This window comes from Callithrix jacchus, chromosome 9 (assembly GCF_049354715.1).
Source record: "Callithrix jacchus isolate 240 chromosome 9, calJac240_pri, whole genome shotgun sequence".
In the NCBI taxonomy this organism is placed as follows: domain Eukaryota; kingdom Metazoa; phylum Chordata; class Mammalia; order Primates; family Cebidae; genus Callithrix; species Callithrix jacchus.
Window position 1 is genome coordinate 32,272,989 of NC_133510.1, and position 27,034 is coordinate 32,300,022.

A 27,034-nucleotide genomic window follows, 5' to 3' on the forward strand; every position below is an offset into this window, starting at 1 on the left:
ATCTGTAATAGATTAAATAATATGCTTTTATCATGAAGATACAAATTATTAGTATTTGTATCTCTAAGAGTTTCAGAAGGACTGCTTAAATGATGATATGTGAACAAATTCTAAAGTGAGAGTAGATTGTAAGACAACTAAATAAAGTATTCAAAACTATTTTTGTCAAAGAGAATTATCTTTTCCTAAATTGCACACAAGGTTTTCTTAAACAATTGTTGTTTTATGCATTTTTGAGATAATCCAAACCAAAAGATAAATTGCAGTTGAGTTATTTTGTTCTGAATTTTATTTTATCCATTTGTTGAAAACCTCTATAAATGTTCTAGAAAGAAATACCATTGTTACCTTCTCTTCCAACCCTAGAAAAAATTATTTTTTAAAATTCAGATGATTATATCTCAGCCTTAATAGTAAGTATTAGATTCTCAGGAGGCTGATAAAACTGGAAATTTAATTTGGAGTCTCATGTTTAGCACAGCTGCTTCTTCTTCTTCTTCTTCTTCTTCTTCTTCTTCTTCTTCTTCTTCTTCTTCTTCTTCTTCTTCCCTTCTGCCTTCTTCCTCTTCTTCTTCTTCTTCTTCTCTTCTTCTTTTCTTCTTCTTCTCCTTCTCCTCCTCCTCCTCTTCTTCTTCTATTTCCTCCCCTCCCCTCCCCTCCTCCATCCCCTATCCTTTCTCCTCCCCTTCCTCTTCCTCCTCCTCCTCCTCCTCCTTCTTCTTCTTCCTCTTCCTGTTTCTTCTATCTTCATCTTCATCTTAATCTTCTTCTGCAAGAGGGCCTCACTCTGTTACCCAGGCCAGAATGCAGTGGTATGATCTCAGCTCACTGCAGCCTCAACCTCCCAGGCTCGGGCAATCCTCTCACCTCAGCCTTACAAATAGACTATATGCATGAGGCACCATGACTACCTAATTTTTAAATCTGTAGAGATCACACTATGTCTCTCAAGCTGGTCTTGAAATCCTGGGCTCAAGCAATCCTCCTGCTTCAGCCTCCCAAATTGCTGGATTACCAGTATGAGCCACCACACCCAGCTTAGCATAGCTTCTTAAGTAAATCTTTTCTCTAACCATTTTTTTTATTGTTTTAATTTTTTTCTCTTTTATCAAAACCTGTTAACCTTGTAGGACCAAAAAACAAATTCATAAAAGATCAAGTGATGAAACTATAGGGGTCTACCATTACGCTTCATATTTCTTAGGGATCAGAAAGCTTAAGGGTAACAAAAAGAATAATTGTGGAATTTCAGGAATTATACATTTTTTTCTACAAATATTTACTGAAATTGTAGTATGTTAAGAGTGAACAGTGGTTGAGATCACAAACTCTGGAGCCAGTGCCTGGGCCAAAATCCAGGCTCCACCACTTGTGGGTTTATGTATGACTTTGAGCAAGTTACTTGAGTTTCTTTTTTTTTTTTTTTTTTAAGTTACTTGAGTTTCTTGCACTTGTTTCCTCTCCTGCAAAACAGGAGTAGTAATAACACTAATCTCACGTGTATTGAAGGTGGTTCAGAGGATTGAATGAATTCATGTAAGTAAAAGAGTTAGAACAGCACCTGCCACATGATGAGAATTATGTATGTAGTAGATAGCTAATAACACTGTCACTACACTTACGAGGATAAGCTCAGTGTGGTCATTGCCTTCATAATGCTAATGAAAGGTATTTTACAGTGTAAAATTGATATTCCATTGAAAGATTATTATGTTTCAAGTACAATAGTAATAATTTTACATTTATTATATTATTTAAGTCTAATAACTATATCAAGAAACATTATACTCTTTTCATTTTAGAGCTAAAAAAAATGAAGGGTTACAATGATAAAATAATTTTACTAAAAATTCAGTTAATAAGTAAAGAAACCAGAATTCAAACCAAATTAGTATTTATTTCACTACCCCCCTGGTCATTTAGAGAAAATACATCAACCACTGACTTAATCAGAAGTCAGATGGCATGGTGATTGGAAGAATAGATCTGAAGATACATGGTGAGGATTTGAATTCTGACTTCACTACTTTAAGTGCTGGACTTTGGGCAATTTAGTTAATTTCTCTGTGCTTCACCTTTCACACCTATAACCTGATGATAACATCTCAAAACAGAGTTGATATAATGATTGAATGAGATGAAATATACCCAGTGCTTGATTTGTACTAAGTGCTCATGTTTTAAATATTTCATGAAAATTGGATAGTATTTCTCTGACTTTATGTTCCTAAGTGTCAAAGCCAAGTTTCTAGAAATTATAATACAGGCTTTAGATGATTATTTGGCTGATTGAAGAGAAACTGACTTTCATTCTTTATTTTATCTGTAAGGACAACATCATTCTAAGTAGGATTGATATTCAGTTTGTAAGCTCCACTGCTACAAACATATCACTCATTAAAAATATTGAAATGCAGAGCTTCTGTACCAGATGGTAAATGGTTTAAGATATTGAGCCTGCTTGTCACCTATGAAATGCATAATAAGCACTGGTAGTGTTGCCTGCAGGTGGGGGGGGGCGGCCTTGGAAGCTACAGACTTCTCTGAGACAGGAAGTGGTATAGGTATCTGCAGTGCCCATCTCTAGATCCAGAGGTTCTCAGGATTGATTGGCATGTGACAGAGCAGACAGTAGTAATAATAGTAATGCTGGCTGGGCGCAGTGGCTCACGCCTGTAATCCCAGTACTTTGGGAGGCTTAGGCGGGTGGATCACCTGCCATCAGCTGTTTGAGACCATCCTGGCCAACATGGTGAAACCCTGTCTCTACTAAAAGTACAAAAATTAGCCGATGGTGTGTGCCTGTAATCCCAGCTACTTGGGAGGCTGAGGCAGGAGAATTGCTTGAACCTGGGAGATGGAGATTGCAGTGAGCCAAGATTGTGCCACTACACTCCAGCCCAGGTGTTAGAGTGAGACTCTGTCTCAAAAAAAAAAAAAAAAGTAATGCTGATGGGGTTGAGAAGTAAGCTGTCTGGATCTACACTCAGCACGCCCTGCCTCTCACTGATGACAACAACATATACTCATGCGTCACCTAACAACAGGGATACATTCTAAAAAATGCATTGTTAGATGATTTCATCATTGTGCAAACATTGTAGTGTCCTTACATAAACCTATATTGTGTAGCCGATTGCACATGTAGGCTGTATGGTCTAGCTGTTGCTCCTAAGCTGCAAACCTATGCAGCATATTACTGTACTGAACACTACAGGTGATTGTTAACACAATGGTAAGTACTTATGTATCTAAACATACCTAAACATAGAAAAGGTACAGTAAAAATATGCCTATTATAGCGTCTTTTTTGAAACCTAAGTTCAGATGTATATGTCCAGGTTTGTTATATAGATAATTGTGTTATGGGGTTTGTTGTACAGATTATTTAATCACACAGGTATTACCCCAAGTACCTATTAGTTGTTTTTCCTGATCCTCTCCCTCCTCTCACCCTCTATGCTCTGATAGGCCTCAGTGTGTATTGTTTCCCTCCACGTGTCCATAGGTTCTCATCAGTTATCTCCCACGCATAAGTGAGAACATGTGGCATCCATGCAGTTCCATCCATGTTCCTATAAAGGACATGATCTTGGTCTTTTTTATGGCCTCATAGTATTCCATCACATATATCTATCACATTTTTCTTTGTCTACCATTGATAGGCATTTAGGTTTATTCCATATCTTTGCCATTATGGTTAGTGCTACAATGAGCATACACATGAATATGTCTTTATGGTAGAACGATTTGTATTCCTTTGGGTGGATTCTCAGTAATGAGATTGATGGGTTGAATGGCAGTTCTGTTTTTTGGTCTGTGAGGAATCACTACACTGTTTTCACAATAGTTGAACTAATTTTATGGGACCACTGCCCTATATGTGGTCCATCATTGGTAGAAAGTCTTATTGCATGACTACCAGAGTGAACTTAATGACTTAAATCATAAACTTAATTATCTGTGTATTTGGAGAGATATTTAATCATCTACATATTTGGAGAGATACTCATTTGTCAGACTTCTGCATTTGTGTAAATGGAATAACTGTGCAATTGGCTGAAGTTTTTATTCTTTAGATGTTTTAGTGTTATGCAACACTATTTCCTATAAATATATTCTTTTACTTAAATGCCTTGTAATTGTAATTTTTCCTGTTCTTAGAGGTCCTTGTAAGTGGAAAAGCACATTCTCATACAACTGAATTTGAATACAAAGTATATCCTAACTAGTTTCTTAACCTAGTGATTTATTCTCCTTGAGTTTCTAGGAATATTGATTTCATTTAAAGATACTTTTAAAATCCAAATACTTTAAAATGTGCAGCCTCTATAACTTGGTCAATTTCTGCTGAATAGTAATTATAATTTTTAAAAAAAAATGTTTAATGATGGTGCTCTAGATAAATTCTAATTTCCCTCCTCTACTAGATTTAGCTGGTAACCATCGTTTATAGAGTTTGATTATTTCACCCCATTATCCTAATTGTGAAAGCAGTAGAGTGAGAAAAAAAGTCCTTGTATCTTATCATGTTCAGATAGGGGCCTCTTTTAAAATAATGATAGTAGCATCAAAAAGAGAGGACACTAATAATTCCTACAATTCTACAAATAGCTTGAAATTCATTAAAATGATTTTATGAACTATTGGTGTTAAAACATATCAACTGCTAAACAGTTCTATGTTACCTGTATCTTAGTTTATTGGAGGATAAAAGGAAATATTTAAAAAAATTATTTGTCAATTGATTTCTATAATAAATTTTGATTTACAGTTGTTAAATTTTTAAAATTATGCCTAACTATAGGCATTAGAGAGAGCAGAATGCAAGGGTAGCAATAGCTCATACTACTTCCAAGAAGAAGGGACTGATCTCTCCCACAACCCACAACTTTAATCATTTTCTCAGCAAGTTGCAGATGTACTGCTCAAAAAGGACAGGAGGAAAGTGGGGAAATCTGTTAGCCTTGAAAAATATTCTGAAAATGATAGTGTAGGACTGATAGCAAGTTTATTTTAAAATTTTCATGTTTCTATGTTTTGCCTGATAATATTATTCCCAGATCATTTTTTTAGTTATTAGTTTCACCTTCTGTTTCTGAATAAACACCTCCAGGTTTGAAGTGGTTCAATCCCCCATTTAGGATCTACTAGTATGTACTTGATAACATCAAGTGGCAGAAAATGTTTCGTCAGAGAAAGAGCTTTGTACTAGCATTAGAGTGGTCCAGTTTTCTGAATCATAATTTGGACACATGGTCAGAGACCAGCTTCTTCAGCTCCTCCAGTACGTCTTCAGCTCCACCGTATGCTGTGTACAGGGAGGCAAACATGACATGAATATCTCCATCTTCATGGAGCTCACAGTCTAATTTCATCTGGCGGCTAGGCTTATTCAACACTAGCACTGTAATGTAATAATAAATACACAAGTGGCAAGAAGAAAGACAATTTTCTATCCTATGGAAGGAAGGAATCAAAGTTGAGGAGACTTTTAGCCCTTAGAAGCATAGGTGTTTCCCTAGCAGGCAAATAATGGGACTGTGGTAAGGACATTCCGGGCCAACAGAGGCACAAATGCACGAAATTGTTTGAAACTAGAATCTGCCACATGGCTGGAAAATGTAGCGTTCTCCAGGTATATACACCTGAAAAAATTATTTGGAAACCTTAGGATCTAATCCATCCTGACGTCTTGTTGAGTTTCATCAAAGTGCCTTGGCTCTCTTGGTTGTAGCCCTGCTTCAGTGAGGTAGCGTATTGACGCGACTAAAAGAGCTTCAGACAAGGGGGGAAGTTACTTTGTCCTATCACTTGTCAATAAAAATTCAAACTTGGCTCCATTTGTGAAACCAACCTTCTTTAATATATCTTGGGACAGATAGTGAGGGACCTTTGGCAATAAGCTTGGGGTTGAGTCACAGCAATTACAGGAATGAAATGAAAGGAGCCACCTGTCCTTTAAAGATCCCACCAACCTTCATTTCCTCTCACAATAGGAGGTTTGGGGCCTTTACTGAATAGGATGTAACCACAACAAAACAATGTCTGCCTGTGTGGGTTTTAAAATAAACTGACGTGATTTGTATGTGCAAATGGCAGCTTAGAAAAAGGATCGTAGAAAAGCCAAGTTGAAAAAGAAAGCAAACAAATACTTGAAATCTCTGCCTCTTTTCTTTTCCAACAGATTTTCCTCCTTAGAACTGTGGTCTGGAAAACTCATTTATTATTGCTTTGCATACTGAGCAGTTCAGTACCCCTCTCTTTCCGGGTTCTGCTTTGGAATTCAAATGATATTATAGAAAGTACAGACTAATGTAGATATAACATAAGTCAGCTGTAATCTGGGGTCTTTGCATGGATAACTGAAAGCTTTCAGGCTTTTAAAAACTATATGCAGAGAATATGCATTTGCTGTCTTGGCTTAGCTATATAAATAATTCTTTGGAGTCTGGAAAGGTGGGCTCAGCCTCGCCAGCTTGCATTTTAGGAGAGTTTAATCAACTGATTAATGACACAAAAGAATATATCCACTCAGTTGGTGTTTCATTAGCATAGTTATCAGTAGGAAATTTTCCTAGTAATTTGCATACTCTACTGCTTTCATAATTAGGATAATGAGGAGAAATCACCAAACTCCACAAACAATGGCTACCAGCTAAATCTAGTAAAGCACCATCATTAACAATTTTTTTAAAAATTACAATTACTAGTCAGCAGAAATTGGCCAAGTTATAGAGGCTGCATGTTTTAAAGTATTTAGATTTTAAAAATATCTTTAAATGAAATCAATATTCCCAGAAACTTATGGAGAATAAATCACTAGGTCAAGAAACTAATTAGGATATACTTTATATTCAAATTCAGTTGTATGAGAGTGTGCTTTTTCACTTACAAGGACCTCTAAGAACAGGAAGAGTTACAATTACAAGGCATTTATGTGAAAAACATATTTATAGGGAATAGTGCTGCATAATGCTAAAATATCTAATTAAAGAATAAAAGGTTCAGCCAATTTCACAGTTATTCCATTTACACAAATATAGAACTCTGACAAATGAATATCTCTCCAAATACATAGATAATTAAGTTTATGATTTTCAAATAATTTCTTTGAAATAGTTTTAAGGTAACAAATAATGACTTTAAAAGGCAATCAACATTTAAAATTCCATTATCCTTTCTGATGTTCTGAAGTAACTCTAAAACAGAGAGAGTAAAGCACTTTTATAAAACTCAACAAAACATCAAGATGTATCAGATTCCAAGGCTTTTAAATAAATTTTTTTCTTTTAAGGTGCATATACCCAGAGAATACTAAATTTTCCAGTCAGGTGACAGATTATATTTTCAAACGAGTTCATGCATTTGTGCCTGTGTTGGCCCAGAACACCCTTCCCACGGCCTACCTACTTGCCTGCTAAGGAAATGCTTTTCCTCCCAGCACTGGGCTGAGATTTAACTCCCTTCCCCACAGAGGGCAGAGGATTGCCTTTCTTCTGGCTGCCTTTGCTGCATTGTACTAATGTTAACTATGACATTGTTTCCTCCAGAACATACTATAAAATCATTGCTTTTTTAATTGGAAGATTTTACTAATTCACAATCTTCTTCAAGTTTAGGGAATACAGGAGCATGAAAAAATGAGAATTTTGTTGTAAGCCTTTATGAACTTTTTAGAACAGATACAACCTGAATTTTGACTGAGTATGACATTTCTTTTAAAAATATGTTCAGGAATATAATTTAGTAGTTAATAGTCTAGAGAGCTGAAAAAGTATAAATAATGTTTCTAAAGATTTCCATTTTCTTTTATTAAGATTGAAAAAATAAAATTAGTTTTAAGAGAATAATTATAAATATTCCTTATAGATTTTTGTTTTTGTGTTTTAGAGACGGATTCTCAGTTTGTTGCCCAGGCGGGAATGCAGTGGTACACGATCTGGGCTCACTGCAACCTCTGCCCCTTTCCCCACCCCCGGTGTGCAGGCAATTCTCCTGCCTCAGCCTCCTGAGTAGCTGGGATTACAGCTAATTTTTTTTATTTTTAGTAGAGATGGGGTATTACCATCTTGGCCAGGCTGGTCTTGAACTTCTGACCTTGTGATCTGCTTGCCTTGGCCTCTGAAAGTGCTGAGATTACAGGCATGAGCCACCACGCCAGAACATATTCCTTATAGTTTTTGTACAAAATGAAAATATTTGATCTATTCACTAAATGTTTAAAATCTTTATCTAAAATGACCAGAGTTAAGACACTTTATTTTGCACCTGCATTGTAAAAGTAAGCATTATAGAAATGCCTTCTGAAAATTAAATAGAACTCTTGATTTCACTCCCACACAGTTTGCTTCCTCCAAGTCTTCCATTCTCAGTCAATGACTAATGTCCTAACCAGTTGCTGAAAACAAACTCCAGCAAATATCTTTGATTCTTCCCTTCCCTGCTATCCATTCAGTGAGACGCTTTCTCCTGTTGGCATATTCTCCTTACAGATCTTGATGGTTTCCTGTTGGTACTCAGCTCTTAACTAAAGACCAACTCCCCGTTAAGCACTGCCTGATCAGTTTGTCTAAATTAGTGCTCCGGCCCTTCGCAGTCACTCCAGAGCCCAGAGCCGCCCCACCACTGTGTCTACTTTCTTCATATGCCTCACCACCATCTGAAATGATTTTGCTCATTGCTTTCCTTTTTTTTTTTTTGGTCTCCTCTACCTGAATATAAGCCCACAAAGGGGGAAACTTTTTCTTTCTTGTTTTTGTCCTGTGCTCTAGTGCTAAATATGATATTCATACATAATACTGGCTCAAAAATATATTTGAAATGAATATTTTGAGCACAGATTTTAATATTTTTATTTCATTTATTAAATACCTTATTTGTGTCTAGTATTGTGCTAGACAAAGTTAAAGGACTTTGTTGAGAAACAGACATTTTATCACTTTCTATTGACCTGATGAAATCGGGCAACTTGGCATTCTTTCTCCCCTCTACCACCTCATTCCCAACTCTTTCTTTTCTCAGGGACCTTAGTCACAAAACATGGCACGGCAAAATGGAAACAGTCCAGGCTATATGGGTTAAATGAGTTCGTGATTTCCAAACATATCATATACGACCTTTGACAAGTAGTTTATGCTCATAGATGTTGTTTCTTCACCTGAAAAATAGAAATAATTGTTTTAAAAATGAGATATAATAATGAAGGCATATGCTAAATATGTTTAGAACATTGTTGGCTTCCAATGGAAAGAAGCTTTTATTACTATCAGGTTGGTGCAAAAGTAACTGCTGTTTTGCTATTTCTTTTAATGGCAAAAAGTGCAATTACTTTTGAAGGAACCTAATATTACCTCATAAACTGATCTGCTATCAGTCATGCCTCAAGCCAAGTTTTTCAATGGAAATGAATAGTGCTTGCATACTACCATTTTTCAAGAGCATCATTGGCAACTAGCAAGCATATTTACATACAGGTATCATATTTTTAAGGGTCTGATTCCTTTTCTTTGCTTAAGAATAAAGCGAGAGATAATTGTGACTGCTTCCTGCTGCTTCCTGGTATGGCTGCCACACCCTATGGCAGCCCTGGAGCTGGTAGGCTGCCAGTAATGTCTGAGTGAGTAATAAGTTGCAGTTATGTTAGAGATATCATGATCAACTCATAGTTGGGGTATGAAGTCAAGTAGCTGGTTAAGGAGGTAGCAGCCAGCAGACCCAAAGCACAGAGAAAAACAGTCAAGTCATTGCCATCCAAGAGCAAATTGAAAGTATTAGGTTGGTGCAATAATAATTGTGGTTTTGCCATTGAAAGTAATGGCAAAGTTGACAATGACTTTTGCACCAACCTATCTGACTGTGTGTTATTTAAAAACAAACAAACAAACAAAAAACAAGTGTCTTAGGCCATGAGACCCAGCAAACATGAGAGCCCATGGAAGTGACAGTGTAGTAAATTGTATCATTGAGTAATTGAATATATGACAGGATATCTATTGCTTGATAACATTTTCTTATTTAAAACAAGCTCAGATAATGAGCTGGGTGCTTTGGCAAAATGATCTAAAACAATTTTAGTTTCATTTCTTTTTAGGTTTAAATCTCCTCTCTTTTGTTTCACTCCCTGATTAGAACTCGTAGCAAAATAACTGTCTCAGACACATATGGTGACTAGTCTGATCCACCATCACCCAAAGGCATGTATCTATACATGCTGGTGTGTATGAATGTGTGTGTGTGTGTGTTGTGTGTATGATGTTTCCTACAGTCATGCTCCAACTCCGGGGGGAGCTTGAATCCTGCTCTCTTATGGGTTACTGAGATAACTGGAGATTAATCTGTCCTTTTATCTCTTGCCCTAACTGGTCTCCAAATTCACAATATTTGTGGGTTTGCAGAGGAACCTGGGATTTCGCTATTGTCTGAAATGACCCAATGCTGGATTACCTCCAAATTTACTAACACTGGTAGGATAGTTTGATTCAATAGCTAATCCAGATCTATTTGTAGTTGCATCTTATTAGAATCTAGATTGAACTTTCTTGTTGCTGACTAAATCTTTCTTGGAGCCATTCTAAAAATATAAGGTTCCTGTATATTAGGAGAGTCTCAGTATGACTCCAAAAGAAACAGATTCGTTTGGGCTTCCTAGAGTGACTTAGACCTAAACCTCTCCAAATGCAATGATGGCGAGAGCAAGTTTCAGGATACTTTCTGCCCCATGGAAATGATCTATAACTATGCTGTCAAATATGGTAGCTACTAACCACATATAGCTTTTAACATTAAAATTTATTAAAATCAAATCAAATAAAAATTTTCATCTCCTACTTCTATGGACCAACTTTTCACATGTTCAGTAGCCAAGGTCCATATTTAGTACAGATATAAAACATTTCCATCAATACAGAAAGTTCTATTAGGCAGTATAGATATATAATCATAGATACCAATTGTTTGTTGAATTTTAGCTTTGCTTTACTTAAGTAGGCAAACACACTTGTGGTAATATTAGCAATCATGCATCTTCCACTCATGTTTCACCATTAGTGATATTATATTAATCAAGTATGCATTCAGGAGAGGAAAGATTATTGCTTTGTAAGAGCACTGTTTAGGATCCTAAGCCAAAAGTTTGCAGTAGACTTCAAAGCTTGTGGTATCTTGAGGCTTCCAGTAATCATGTGTTGAAGAATGGAGGAAAATTCTGTTTTCTACATCTGTTTAGCACTTTATGCTTCCCCTTCTAAAATGCTCATCAGGCTTGTAAATATTTATGCAATATCTATTATCCCCACTAAACTGTAAGCTTTCACTGCATCTATTATCCCCACTAAACTGTAAGACTTCACTGCAACTGACAGCAAACATTGCATCTATCTAGTTTATCATTATAGCCTCAGCATCCCGTACCATGCCTACAATATATTTATTATGCAATAAATATATGTTTAATGAATGAATGAATAAATATTAACTTTCTACATATCACTCATGGATAAAAATGCAATTTCTTGGGGTTACTCTGAGAATTACATGGAACAGTGTAAATGAAGTATTTGACATGTATCTGATATGTAAGAGGTGTTCCAATACTGCTTCCTCTCCCACCCTTTGATTAATAGGAACTTAGGTCATTTGGATCTATAGGTCAGAGAGTCTTATAGTCAAGCTGACAATTTCCTAAGTCTTAGCAGTTATGCTTCCTTCCCTTTGATCAAAAGCTTGGCTTAGGTTATTAACTACAAGGGGGGAAAAAATGAGTTTGGTTCTGTTATTTGGCACTAAGGCAGCCATTCTCCAAGGGAACAAAGTACTAACTCAGAGCAGCTAGGTTCATAATTCATGCTAGAAATCTCTTCAAGACTAAAATTCTGGCCTTTACCAACCATCCGGTTTATTCAGACTTCTCTTTTCCTATCAGAATTCTGAAAGCAAAATTGTGCCAACAATTAAGTGTCGAAACCATTCCTAGAGATTCCTAGACATGAATTAGCACTGCAGGACCAGTTTGAGAGAGAAATTGACAATGAATGGAACTTTAGGATGGGCATTTAGGGTCTTTCTGTTTGCCCTTGCTCTGTGGTTTCGGCTCTCCCCTAAAATGTTACCTTTGTATATTTCAGAGGAGAGGGGATGACAAATTCTTGTTTAGCTTAGAGGCAGTTATTAGAAAAGCCAGTTTTAAGATATATGAGGCATAAAGGGGAAAGACCCTGAGTGTTTTGCAGTGTGGTTCCAAGCATTATGGAACATGTTGTGGAAAATTGTTTAGCCATCTGCTAACGGATATTAGTAAAAGTGGAGACTGTGTTAAAAAATAAAGCGTCCGGTTGTCCTTTGCAGAAAGTTAATAAAAAGAAGGAAGTCAAGACTGCTCATTATTTTTAATGACCCTGCTTTCCTGCAGAATACCCGTATCTCCCTGCCTTCATGTTCTGCCTTCTTCCAGTTCATTACAACACACTAAACTGCTCCTTAGAATGATGGCTTTGTTCTAAAGCAGAGTTCATCAAGAGGCGCGAAGTCCTGGGCTGAGTGGTTGTTAATCACAGTTCCAGGGTTAGGTGATGACGCAAAGATGAGCCCAGGACGTTGTCCACAGAACAGTCACCAAACCTGATTGCCCTGAACTTCCTTCTCAGCATGCCTGAATTATTACAGGGAATTGACCCTCAAATGCCTTATTGTACTTGGGGCTGATGTAAGCTTCAGCCATTCATAGTGTTTCTTGTCTGGTAAACCAAAGGCACCATGCTGTAGTTCGAAGTAGCCTTCGTTCTTGAAAATTTCATGTAGTATATATTTACATCATACCTGCCTTTTAAGTTTTATTATTTTTTCAGTATATACTCTTTGCATGTGTAAACTTTGTGCTATAAATTTAGAGTAAGGAGCTTTTTATGCTGTCACTGACTGAGGAGGACTCAGATTTCACAGATAAATTATGGAAAAGTGTATAATAAATTCATTAGTAGTGAGAGGAAAAAGTAGTAAGTATTCCTTCATTCCACCATGATGGTAAAAGAAGGTAAGCTGTTTAATCTAGGCATATATAGATAAGGCAGTAAAACAATGTACGTGTGTGTGATGCATGCACGCGCACGCACACACACACACACACACACACACGAAATGAAAATTCCAGCTCCAAACTATATTGGGTAAACCTGCTGTCTTTGTTTTATATGTATATGTATATCGACATTTCTCTTTGGCTGTGCTTTAGGAAGCCTTTTGAACTTTGTATTCATAAGTCCATGTGTTTGAAAAAGAGATAAGCCCCCTCTGGAGAGTGCCCAGCTGGGTAAAGGACACCTAGCTCTTTCTCCAACGTGGGGTTGGAGTAGGAAGTGCCGCGGCAGCATTTTCTTTGAAGAAGGTGGTATCTCTTTGACTTGTTCAGGCAAAATCATCAAGAAATTACCTATTTATAAACTCAAGAATTGGAGTGATACTCTGCTTGGTTTACTTGTGTTTCCATGTGAGCATATGCGTTTTAAAAATAAAAAGTGAGTGGGTCTTTTTGCCAAAAGTTTTCAGGCACCATATCCTTTAAAAAAGCCTTACCAGAAATAAAGTATATGTTTATTCATTAGCTGTCAGGCACTTCTGGGCTCAGTACCCATACACACAGGCTGTTTAACGTGGAGTTTAATAACATTTATGTAGAACCGTGCTGGGGACTATCTTGGTAGAGAAATATCCATACTGACAAAGCATACTGTTTTGCTTGTCTTCATCCAGTGAAATAGGAAAATAGGATTGCCCCATCCTATCTAAACGCTGCCATGATGTTGATTTAAAAAATGCACTTTGCTGTCATGCTAGAAAGTGAAGAATGAAACTAGACAGCCAATTTGAAAGAAAAATGAATATATTTTAGATTTCCCCAAAGCCCAATAGAGATTGAGTTAGAGCTATTTTTACCCCCTCCCCAAGTGATTTAACTTTGTCTCTTGAAAACGATCTAGAATTGTTTGATGTATTTGGTTTGGAAGAGACAAACTCGATAAGCTGCTGAGCAGAAAACTAATTAGGAAAGAAAGGGTTCATTGGATTGCAGGAAAAATAACAAAATGAACAAAGGAAAGAAAGTAAATGTTCTGTTCTGTCATCAGTTGGGCTCATACTGTGCAGAAGGGAGTTACCAAAGTCATTTCCCCAACTGCCAGGCATCTCTAATTGACTTATTATTAGCATCCATAGGAAAATAACCAAGTGTGGCCATGACAACTCAGTCAAGAAGTTGGTGGTGTGGAAGGGAAAGCATGGTGAGAAACAAGAGTGACCACACCTAACCTTAGCAGGTGAAAAGAATACCATGTAAGGGCTACAGTTAATTGGTTAATCACACTGCTGTGGAAACTATGCTATTAAGGGTTATTAATTGAGATGCTTAATTGTATTTGCATTTTAGGATGGAAGGCTTCCTTGAGCCTTGTGGTGTAGATATTCAATATTCTAAGTGTGTGCACATGGGCGTCTTTTTTTTTGAGATGGAATAAAAATCTTGGCTCACTGCAACCTCCACCTCCCAGGTTCAAGCAATTCCCCTGCCTTAGCCTACCGAGTAGCTGGGACTACAGGTGTGTGCCACCATGCCCAGCTAATTTTTGTATTTGTAGTAGAGACAGGGTTTCACCATATTGGCCAAGATGATCTCAATTTCTTGACTTTGTGATCTGCCCGCCTCGGCCTTTCATAGTGCTGGGATTACAGGTGTGAGCCACTGCGCTTGGTCATGTGTATGTCTTTTTTCGTATGTGTGCAAAAGAATTATTCAAGGAGAAGTTAGAGAAAAGTTTTGTTACACAAATCATTGCTTGGAATTGTAGCATTTAAAGAGGTAAAAATTATTAGTGGTGGATTAGGATAGGTTATCCTCCTGAAGACTCAGTTTGTTCACTTATAAGTGGCAGTGTGAACCTACTTATGGATTGTTTATGAGCATTGAATAAAACAATGTGTGTAAAGCATGCTTTATATGAATTTATTTATTTTTGAAAGACATATTCTTGCTGTGGTCACCCAGGCTGGAGTGCAGTGGCATGATAATAGCTCACTGCAGCCTTGGACTCCTGGGCTCAAATGATCCTCCTGCCTCAGCCTCCCAAATGGCTAGGACTACAGTCATGTGCCCCATGCCTAGCTCTTTTTGTTGTTGTTGTTGTTTAATCAGATTTCCCTGGTTGCATACATTTTATCCTTTTTTTTTTTTTTTGTAGAGATGGGGGTATTGCTATGTTGTCTAGGCAGGTCTCAATCTCCTGGCTTAAGTGATCCTCCCCCCTCAGCCTCCCAAAGTGCTGGGATTACAGGTATGAACAACTGTGCCTGGTCCAGCATGCTTTAATATTCATGTAGGAAGAAATAAATATTAACTCATTTTTCACCATCCTGAGACCTACCTTGAATAGCCATCTCCTTCTGCATTCTACTTGGGGCAAAACAAACAAGAAAAAAATTCACAGTAAGTTACTGAACAGGAGAACTACACTTACCGATGCCTGACTATGTAAAGAGGTTAAAGTAGGACAAAATGATACCAAAATATCAGCAGATAGTTGGCTTTCAATTTAATTGCCTGTCTATTCTACTCTGAATACTTTGGATGCTTTAGAGTGGCACAATGGGAATCTATTGTTAGTAATAAACCTAGATTTAGGCTAAAATAACTTTGAACAGTTCTACCTCTTTCATCCTCTTTCATACCTGTCAAGACTACTGAGGTAATAAATTTCAAGCACCAGAATGGAGACAGAATTCCTAAAAATATATCGTGTTATTACAAACCTTGAGGAAATACTCTTATAATTTGCTTCCCAGATAATTTTGTAAAATAGATATATAAGAATTATTGCTCAATAATTATAAAATTCCTATGGAATTACGTACTCTGGTAGTCAGTATGAACTCATTTTGGCCCACATGTTATGATAGTGAATACCACAGTGCTGTGGTGAAGGGTCAGAAAAGACAGAGAAACAAATGATGTCGGTGATCAGGAAGCCAAAACTGAGAGCAGAGGCGCTAAAGACAACAATGAGCCTGAACTGAGAAACCAGAGGGAGGATGGGGGTTTGTGCAGTGAAACTTCTTTGTACTTTATTTGAAGATTCACTTCATGAAAACGTTCCAATACCGTTTCCATCTCCAAAAGAATAAAGTCCTAGGTTTGGTATGGAAGAGTAAATGGAAATTGCAAAAGGTCATTTTCTTCCCAGAACAATATAAAAATTTTGGCTGCCATTTCTGGCAGAGAAACGTTGAATTATATTTCTTTTTCATATAAAATATGGCCTTTCTATGAGATAAGTCTTTAGGGAAATGAGCCAACATCCTTTCCCACCCTTACAAGCTGTCGGATTATTTTATTTGTTTTGTAAATTTGAATTTGCTAGAAATTATCTACAGAGATGGGCCAAATAGAAGAAATCAAAGTGGTATACGACACGCAATCACAGCCAGCTCAATGTGAATGCAGTTCCTCATGGACTGATTCCAGACTGTCATTTTCCAAATCTCATTCGTCAGTAGTCGAAACAACCTGAAGTTATTTGGTTTAATTTTATCTGATGAACAGGGTCAGGTTTGGACAGTACCTTATAGAGAGTTCTCTGGGAAATCTTAGTCCGGAAAGTAAGGACGTTAAAGAAGTTGCACTTTTCCCAATCAAGTTGAACACATGTGGGAGGATATTCGATCTATTGGATGAATGAAGCAGAACTGGGTCTTGATTCATTTTTACTTAAGAACTCCGCATGCTTTCTGCCAAAGATTTTGCAATATCAGCTGAAACTCATTCCACGTATTCATTGATATTCAAACAGGAGACAATTCCATATTCCATTTGTTCACTACTATAGTAGAAATGGTTTGTTCCTTTTTCTGTCATAATGCATCTAAGTTTTATATATTATAATGCTCTTCAGAAAGCTCCTTACATACAGTGGATATTCCCTAAGTTATTCTGTCAATAATGATGTAAAGTAGATCCGCAAGTTACTTTTATACTAAAAACCAACCACTAATAATAAGGTTGTGTATTAATAAAAGACTCTTAACTAGAAATTTCATCACATTTGATCCATTAGTTATGTCATAAAATCATGCCTGCAGTTTGACTTATGTATCTACTGCTGTAAACTCAGCACCTAAAGGCAAGCCTGTCATGATTTAGCTTAATAAATATTAAGAGAATGAACAAATGCATTGATGAAAGATTATAAGCCTAATAACTTTATTTAAAATGCTACTCCATCCCTTACCAGCAAATTTGTGATGCCTTCTTATACAAAAATGATTACATCTAGATACTGCCTGATAACCTTCAGTTTCATTGTAGAAGAAAACATTAATGGATAAATAACAAATCCGCCACCAGAATGTTTGTGTTAGAAAAAAGTTAAGAATAGTGTTATGAGAGTTAAGAAAAGAGAGAGAGAATGATTAACTTAAAGAATCAAGAAAGCTTCTTAGAAAAGGTAGTTAATGATAGTGCCTTGAAGAATAGCTAATGGTTTTTGTGATAAAAGACTGGAGTGAAACATTGTCCAGCAGTGTCTGGAGCTGGACAGCAGAGTTCAAATTATAACTTCAGGTAGTGAATTTAGCCATGTAGCACTGGTGAAATAACCACTCTGGGTAAAACAGAGATGATAATACTTTCTACCTGACAGGTAGATGATAATATGATGGTAATACTTTCTACTAATTTTCCTGATAAAGGCACAACATCAGGTGAGTAGCACCTCTAGTAACAGATGATCTAGTTATTATTTAACCTGGTAGAACTTCTCTAGTGAAATATAATATTGAAAGCATTAAAATAATGTTACTAACAGTGTATCTCAGAACATTAGGCCATCTTTGAACATGTGGCTCTAAACTCTGCAAACAGCTGCAGCCAACAACTGAGGGACCCTCTCTGTCCTGTGTGTTCATACTTGATCCTTAGCAGTATTTCTGTAACTTGGTGCAAGTCATCACCACATGTGCAGTGGTAGTAGCATAAGATTGCTCATTTGGCAACCAGCACACTTGACAAGAATGTGAAGCACTGGTGGGGTGGAGGATGGAGCAGAGAGGGAGTGTGTATTCTTAGATTTAAAACTGTAGCGGCTCTTTTGTAAAATCTTTCTAATAAATATAAGTTTCCTTCATGCTTTAAGGAAACATTTTTCATAGGATGTGAAGAATTTATGGTGGAAACTGCCTCATTTGAGATTCCAGGAAGCATCTTCACAGGTAATGCTTTCTTTCTTGTAACATTACAAGTAATTCTTTCTTACTTGTAACTCTCAAAGAAATGCAATTGAAGCGGCATAAGATTCCTAAAATCATGGCAGAGGATTCCTCATTATCCTCATGAATGTGGCATAAGTATTAGGCCTGTACATTGAGTTTCTTCTGATCTAAGATCCTTTTATCCTGAAATCTCCACCCATAGTTTGCCTTTCATATCAAGCACAAAGACTTAACATACATTTTGTCTGATTCAATAACCTCTGGAGGAAGATAGCTAGTGCTATAGAAGTTGGAACTTAATTAATATACCATAGTATGCTCTTTTCTGCATCTCCATTACAGAGCAGCAATATGAGAAATTACTGGCTCCAAAAAGCCGGCATGTTTGTGTTGCTTTTCCTCAGTTTGTACAAGAACAATGAAAATCAGAATATTACTGTTGACTGATTTAACTCTGGGAACTTAGAACTTCCTTCTACTGCAATCATTTCAGTGAGCTTTTCAAAATGAAAATGACTTATTTTAAAAGCTAGGCTTACTTGAATTCAGTGTTCCCCCTGAGATCTGCCTCTCCCCAAAATTAAAACTTGTAACAATGTTGTGTTACAAAGACTGTAAAGGAACTCTATTCACTTTTAAATTATTTTCTTCCAATAAATTCTTCTCTTCTTACTGAAATATATCATGTATTTACACATCATACCGTCAAAAAGAGAAGAGAAACATTTTAGCCTATATTATTAAATATGGCTGATTTTATATCCTACCACTAAAGAAAGAAAATATTTGATTACTAAAACTGTTTTACTTTGAGGTGGACAAGAGAGGGCACTCATGTATTTCATATCTAATTGTGCATACATTTTTTTAGCTGCTGAAGGATTGATTAGAGGAAAATGATTTTTTAAAAGGATTGCAAAAAATGTAAATTAATATAAAACATTAACACACACATATTATTTTATAAGTAAAAGCAAGCAGGAAAAGGGAACTGTTGGAAGATTACTATATAAATTGCTTTAAAGGTATTTGGACAACCACATTAAAATAAGAGAAGACATAAAAATCCTTTTCTACTAGGCTTGATTTAGAAATTTAAAATAAGAGCAGACAGCCATTTAAAAATAATACTATTTGAAAAGAAAAGGAGAAAACTCTTTTACAATCAAAATTTCACAGAAGTTAAGTTTTGACTTGAAAAGAATGATGTCCTCTGACCTATCAAAATCACAATCAAAATTGACAAAATTTGTAACAGAAAAGAAGGGGGTGTTCTCAACTCAGTTCCAACAAGAAGCCTGTTCCCTCTTAGAAACCTCTCATGAACCAGCCCAGTGAACTGTCTGTGTGTAAGGGAGGCTGAGCCTGCAGGCACTGTGATGCCACAGGCCAGGAGGGAGCAAGGAATAGGGCCTGCCTGAGTCCTTGTCACAGCTGTCACTTTTTGCCCCCAGCACCACTCCATTGCATGTCTAAAACATTTTCCTGCAGAGGATCCTCAAGCTTTGCAACTGAATTTCCTGAAATTTTTCAGCAGCCACGTGTTACATAGAAAATCTCAGTAAAAACCTTCAGAAAGATTTTCCTAGTGGACCTCAGAAGGATAGGAGCTCTGGGTACAGCATCTTTATCCAAAGATCAAAATGTGAGGCAAGCAGCCAGAAATAATCAGAAGCTTCAAAGCAAAGAAATAAATCAGACTATTTTTTTCTAAAGATAAGGGATTTTTCATTATAATATTCTCTACAAGTATTCAGAGCTGGAGAACAAGTTGTAACTTTTGCTGTTCCAAATGTTTTAATGTTTTTATGCTCTTAAAGCTTTGTGTCTTACATGGGAAAACCCAAAGCCAACTGGGTAGTCACTTGCAGAGCAGAACTGTGTCCCTCATCAATTTCAGTTTTTATCAAGACAGAGTGTTCTGCAGAGGTAGATACATTTGTGAATTTGATCTCGTTGTTTATTGATCCTTACACGATTCTCTTAAACAGTCATAATAACAGCTATTACTCTGACACATTATCAGTGGGAAATGAGGATTCGGAACAAAAAGGAGCTAGACCTATTGTTGAGTAGTGAAGTGAAAGCAAAATTCATTTATTCATGCAGAAAAAGAGGCAGTTGGAAAAAGGGACTGAATAAATGAATACTTAGTAAGCTCTGCCAATAAATGTTGAGTAATTTCACTTCCAAATGTTCACCAATCACACAGGGTCAAGGAAAAAAGAGATCTCAAACAGGTTTAAAACCGAGTCCCCAGGGCACTATCTGTGGTAGATATCCTCAAATTTTTGGTCTCAGAACTCCTTTATACCCTTAAAAATTAAGAACCCCAAAGAGTTTATGTGGGTTATTCTATTCACAATTTTCATGTTAAAAGTTAAAACTGAAATATATAAATTAATTCATTTAAAAATAACTAATAACCATTTCCTTATGAAAAATAACTATGGTCTTCCAAAAATTAGTTATAAAAGTAGAATTGTTTGACAGTTTTGAACATCTTTTTAAAGGTCTGGTTTTACAGAAGTTAGCTAGATTGACAAATCTGTTGTGCTTTGCTTCTTTGGTTGAAGTATATAAAAAATCTGGTTTCATACACATATATAGCTGCAAAAGGGAAGAGTAAATAGCCATTTTAGAAGTTGTGAATATTCATCTTTTTTTTTTGAGATGGAGTTTCGCTCTTGTTACCCAGGCTGGAGTGCAATGGCGTGATCTCGGCTCACCTCAACCTTCACCTCCCGGGTTCAGGCAATTTTCCTGCCTCAGCCTCCTAAGTAGCTGAAATTACAGGCACGTGCCACCATGCCCAGCTAATTTTTTGTATTTTTAGTAGAGATGGGGTTTCACCATGTTGACCGGGATGTTCTTGATCTCTTGACCTCGTGATCCACCCTCCTCAGCCTCCCAAAGTGCTGGGATTACAGGCTTGAGCCACGGCGCCTGGCCCGAATATTCATCTTTTATGCTACACCAAAATTCAAAAAGTGATAGTTTCTTAAATATTAGTTGCAATACAAAATGTAAAATCAAATTCATGAATGCTTCATAGCAGAGATGTCGACCTCTGTGGCCCATCTGTGGCCTGTTAGGAACCGAGCTACACAGCAGGAGGTGAGCAGCAGGTGAGTGAGCGAAGCTTCATCTGTATGTATGTATTTTTGTATAATGTATGTTTGTATTTATTTTGAGACAGAGTTTCATTCTTGTTCCCCAGGCTGGAGTGCAATGGCACAGACTGTTGGTGATTTTTTAACTTGCAGTTCAGCCCTTCTTTAAACTTAGATCTGGAGAAACTGCAGACACAAACATCTGCAACCTCCATCTCCCAGGTTCAAGCGATTCTCCTGCCTCCCAAGTAGCTGGGATTACAGGTGCCCTCCACCACACCTGGCTAATTTTTGTATTTTTAGCAGAGGCGGGGTTTGCTATGTTGGTGAGGCTGGTCTCGAACTCCTGACCTCAGGTGATCTGCCTGCCTCAACTTCCCAAAGTACTGGGTTTACAGGTGTGAGCCACTGAAAGTTTCATCTGGAATCATAGCCACTTCCCCATTGCTTGCATTACTGCCTGAGCTCTGCCTCCTGTCAGATAAGTGCAGCCTTAGATTCTCATTGGTGCACGAACCCTGTTGTGAACTGTATGTGATGGATCTAGATTGCATGCTTGTTGTGAGAATCTAACACCTGATGATCTGAGGTGGAACAGTTTCCTCCCAAAGCCATCTCCCCCTAACCCCTGGTCCATGGAGAGTTTGTTTTCTGTGAAACTGGTCCCTGGTGCCAAAAAGTTTGGGGACCACTGCTTTACAGTCTGTCTAGTTCTATACATTGGCCTATCATGCACTTTTAGTGGATTTTTATCTATGCATGTTTTTTTTGTAGCATCATGATTGGTTATTTAGAACATATTGGTTCATTCTTTTACATGACTCTTCCAAATGTACAGTGAAAAATGCTACTGTACACTCATGAGAGAATGAGCTTTTACACACAAATAATGTACTAGCATTATTACAACAATCGTTTGATTCACAGACTCTCTGAGTGTCTTGGAGACCCACGGGGGCCCATGCTACTAGAGAGCAGCTGCTCTACAGCATTATCATGGGCGTTTTTTCCGACACTATTTAAACTCTCTATTGCCCCTTCTACTCTCACAAGTACCTTCATATCACCACTTTGACCTTCTTTTGATTTGCCATATACAGGTATTTCTCCTTTCAGAAACTTTGCTACTTCTACTCAACTTTTAATAAAGTTTTAGTTTAGATGCTCCTTTTTTCCAAGAATCCTACTCTGACTTTCCTCAATTTGGGTTAGATGTCTTGTCTTAGATATTACTCAAAATATTAACTTATTTATTTGAAATTTTGGAGTAGATTGAAACCCTTAAGGACAAGAATCATAACCATCTCAAACAGTATTTGACATATACTATATTCTTAATAAATCTTTTTTTCTTTAATTGTAACAAATATAAATTGCAAAATAATGATATGGAGCTGGAGGTAATAAGATGGGTTTCTACTGCATTAAATTCAATTTTTATCAGTCTATATTTCCACTATTGAAGTAACTCAAACATGCTACATGGAATTTTATCTTTGTAGGCAAAAATTCTCTCTCTGCTAAATCTTTCCATTCTTCAAAGGACAGTTCAAGTGTCACTTCCCATAAAACCACAAGTGTTTCTGATCACCTCTACCTAACAACTACTGCTCATTCCTTTAAATAAATGTAGCCCTGAAATGTTTTTGTACTGCTCATTTGGCAACTTGCCATGTATTCTTTATCTTAGAGTGCTGGCTACTTTGAATCCATGTTTCCCCTGCAAGTCCTAAGATTCTCGAGAGCGTTCTTTACTTTTGGAGTCTCCCTATACATTTAATATTTTCTTGATCCACAGCAGATGTTTAGTAACTGATTTTGATTGATTGGCTTTTTTTTGTCATTGGGATCTCAGTCTTCTCTAAAAGACTGTTTGTGATTTTTTAACTTGCAGTACAGCCTTGCTTTAAACTTAGATCTGGAGAACCTGCAAACACAATGAGGCAATTGTACAGATAAGAAGAAAAGCACATCCAGTTCAAGGTCTTCTTCAGTACTCCCTGCTTCTGTTGAACGGGACTATGGCCCCAAATCATGTGTATTTTTGAAAACATCTGAATTAGTAAGGAATAGTTAAAAGTGACAGAAACAAAATTTAAAATAACTTAAATAAAAGGAAATTTATTGCCTCATACAGTTGTGAGGTCCATGGGTGGAGATGTTTGCATTTAAGCCTGACTAACTCCAGAAGCTTAAACAATGATATCAGCTTATTCATCTTGTGATTCTGTTTGTATTTGTGTTTGTCTTCCTGATGGCATCATACTCTTATGCCTTAGATAGGATCTCAAAGAAGCTTACTCAGTGCTTGGTGCTTAGAGCCTACAAACCACAAGGCAGAGACACGTCATCCTTCCAGCATCCAAATTTGAAATCTTGGTGGAAGCACTCTAATTGTTCCAGCTCAGTTCATGTGATCATCATTTCGACAAATCACTAAAATAAAACACTGGAATACCGTGATGGGATAACTCCTAGCCCTATGCCCACCACTGTTATTCACAGGCTAGCTGTAACCATATGAGATGGGTGGGGTGGTGGTGGTAAAAGTCTGACAGCAATTGATGTGCTAGACAGAAAAGGGTTCTAGATCTCAGCCATGCCTGGGTTCAGATTTCTCTGCAGTAATATTAAGTTGATATTTGGTTAATGCAAAGAATGTTTGTTACATACAAAGGAAAACTTTTATATTTGGGTTATCAGATAGGAAAAATATTGGTTACTTGGAGAGGAATGTAGTGTTTCCTTTTTTAAAAGTAAATAAATTCTAATTTGAAACAGAGATATGTATTTACCAACATATTAGCTGTGGATTGTAGGCAAATCATTTACTCTTTCTGAGTTTCATTTTCAGATCTAGAGGTCAGTAGTTTTTAACTGGGGCTACAAATTAAAATCAGTTGAGAGAGCTCTTAAAAGGAGCTCTTATGCCCAGGCCTCACCCTAAACAACTTAAGTCAGTGTCTGGGATAGGGATTCAATGTGAGTAGTTTATAAATCCACAGGTGATCCTAATGCAGACCCAAATTGAGAATATTTCTCTAAATTCTTTCATTCTTTTGGTATACAATACATGTATTAGTTGTAAACTATGTTATTTATATTTACCCTGTTTGGGATTGTTTCTGTATCAACCATGTCTTTTATTTTCTGGATTCTAATGCTTTGACATTTGGGCCCTTCTTGACTCTGGAAGGACTGCCCTGCTAAGGTTTATCAGTTCCAAGAGATGGTAAACAATTTGCTTTTGAGCACACTTTTCAAATACCAACCAACCACTCAAAGCCAACTCAAAGCCCACACCCCAACCACCACCATTTTTATCAGACTCATAATCCAAGACACTATCCATCTGCCCTAATCCCCCAAGGCCAGGTACCAGACAACCAAGGACAGCCAACAGCCACTATGACCTATAGCCACTATGTTCTAATATGCTAAACTTATTCAAATGATCCAGTCCTAAACCTGCTTATCCTCTTCACCTGATCCGTCCCAGGAAACTTCAATAATTGCTCTTGCCCACAGTCCCCCCTCCCTCTGCCTCCTGAATGACTGAGGTGTTTCCCTGTGTGGCCCCCTCATGACATGGTACACCCCCTTTTTTTTAATCTTTAATTTTTATTTCACTTTAAGTTCCAGGATACATGTGCAGAACATGCAGGTCTGTTACATATATATGCCATGGTGCTTTGCTGCACCTATCAACCTGTCATCTAAGTTTTAAGCCCCACATGCATTAGCTATTCGTCCTGATGCATTAGCTATTTGTCCCTCCTCTCCCTCCTGCCCCTGCAACTTGCCCTGGTGTGTACTGTTCCCCTCCATGTGTTCATGTGTTCTCATTGTTCAATTCCCACTTACGAGTGAGAACATGCTCAAATGGTATTTCTGGTTCTAGATCCTTGAGGAATCACCACACTGTCTTCCACAATGGTTGAACTAATTTACATTCCCACCAACAATGTAAAAGTATTCCTGTTTCTCCACAGCCTCACCAGCATCTGTTGTTTCTTGACTTTTTAACAATCATCATTGTAACTGGTGTAAGATGGTATCTCGTTGTGGTTTTGATTTGCATTTCTCTAATGATCAGTGATGTTGAGCTTTTTCTTCATGTTTATTGGCCACATAAAGGTCTTCTTTTGAGAATTGTCTGTTCATATTCTTTGTCCACTTTTTGATGGAGCTGTTTTATTCTTGTAAATTTGTTTAACTTCCTTGTAGATTCTGGGTATTAGAATTTTGTCAGACAGGTAGATTGCAAAATTTTTCTCCCATTCTGTAGGTTGGCTTCTCATTCTGATGATAGTTTCTTTTGTTGTGCCAGAGCTCTTTAGTTTAATTAGATCCCGTTTGTCAATTTTAGCTTTTCTTGCCATTGCTTTTGGTGTTTTTGTCATGAAATCTTTGCCCTTGCCCATGTCCTGAATGTTATTGCCTAGGTTTTCTTCTAGGGTTTTTATGGTTTGGGATTTTACATTTAAGTCTTTAATCTATTTTGAGTTAATTTTTGTATAAGGTGTAAGGAAATGATCTGATTTCAGTTTTTTTTTGCATCTGGTTAGCTAGTTTTCCCAGCACCATTTGTTACGTAGGGAATCCTTTCCACTCTGCTCAATTTTTTTCAGGTTTGTTAAAGATGAGATGGTTGTAAATGTATGGTGTTATTTCTGAGTTCTCTGTTCTGTTCCATTCGTCTATATGTCTGTTTTGGTACCAGTACCATGCTGTTTGGCTACTGTAGCCTTGTAGTATAGTTTGAAGTCAGGTTGCATCATGCCTCCAGATTTGTTCTTTTTGCTTAGGATTGTCTTGGCTATATGGGCTCTTTTTTAGTTCCATATGAAACTAAAAGTAGTTTTTCCTAATTCTGTGAAGAATGTCAATGGTAGCTTGATGGAAATAGCATTGAATCTATAAATTACTTTGGGCAGTATGGCCATTTTCATGATATTCATTCTTCCTATACATGAGCATGGAATTGGAATTTTTCCATTTGTTTGTGTACTCTTTTATTTCCTTGAGCAGTGGTTTGTAGTTGTCTTTGAATAACTCTTCTCTTTGAAGAGGTCCTTCACATCCCTTGTCAGCAGTATTCAGTGTGAAAGTTCAGTATGAAACTGAAATACAGAAACTAAGGTATTATATTCTCTTTGTAGCAATTGTGAATGATAGTTTATTCATAATTTGGCTCTCTACTTGTCTATTATTGATGTGTAGGAATGCTTGTGATTTTTGCACATTGATTTTGTGCAAAAATCCTGAGATTTTGCTTAAGATGCTTATCAGCCTAGGAAGTTTTTAGGCTGAGATGAAGGGGTTTTCTAGATATATAATCATGTCATCTGCAAACAGAGACCATTTTACTTCCTCTCTTCGTATTTGAATACCTTTTATTTCTTTTTATTGTCTAATTGCTCTGGTCAGAACTTCCAACACTATGTTGAATAGGAGTGGTAAGAGAGGTTCCTTGTCTTGGGTGTACCCTCTTTTTTTGGAAAATCTGAGTAACTATCTTTTAATGACAATCATTTCCTTATCTGTTGCCTTCCTATACCTCAGGTCTTCTATAAATACAGGATGTTTTAAAATATTTTTTTCCAAGCCATACTGTAAGTAGTTCGAGGGAAGGGACTGCACTTCAAAATTTCTTAGCATCCTAGGACTCT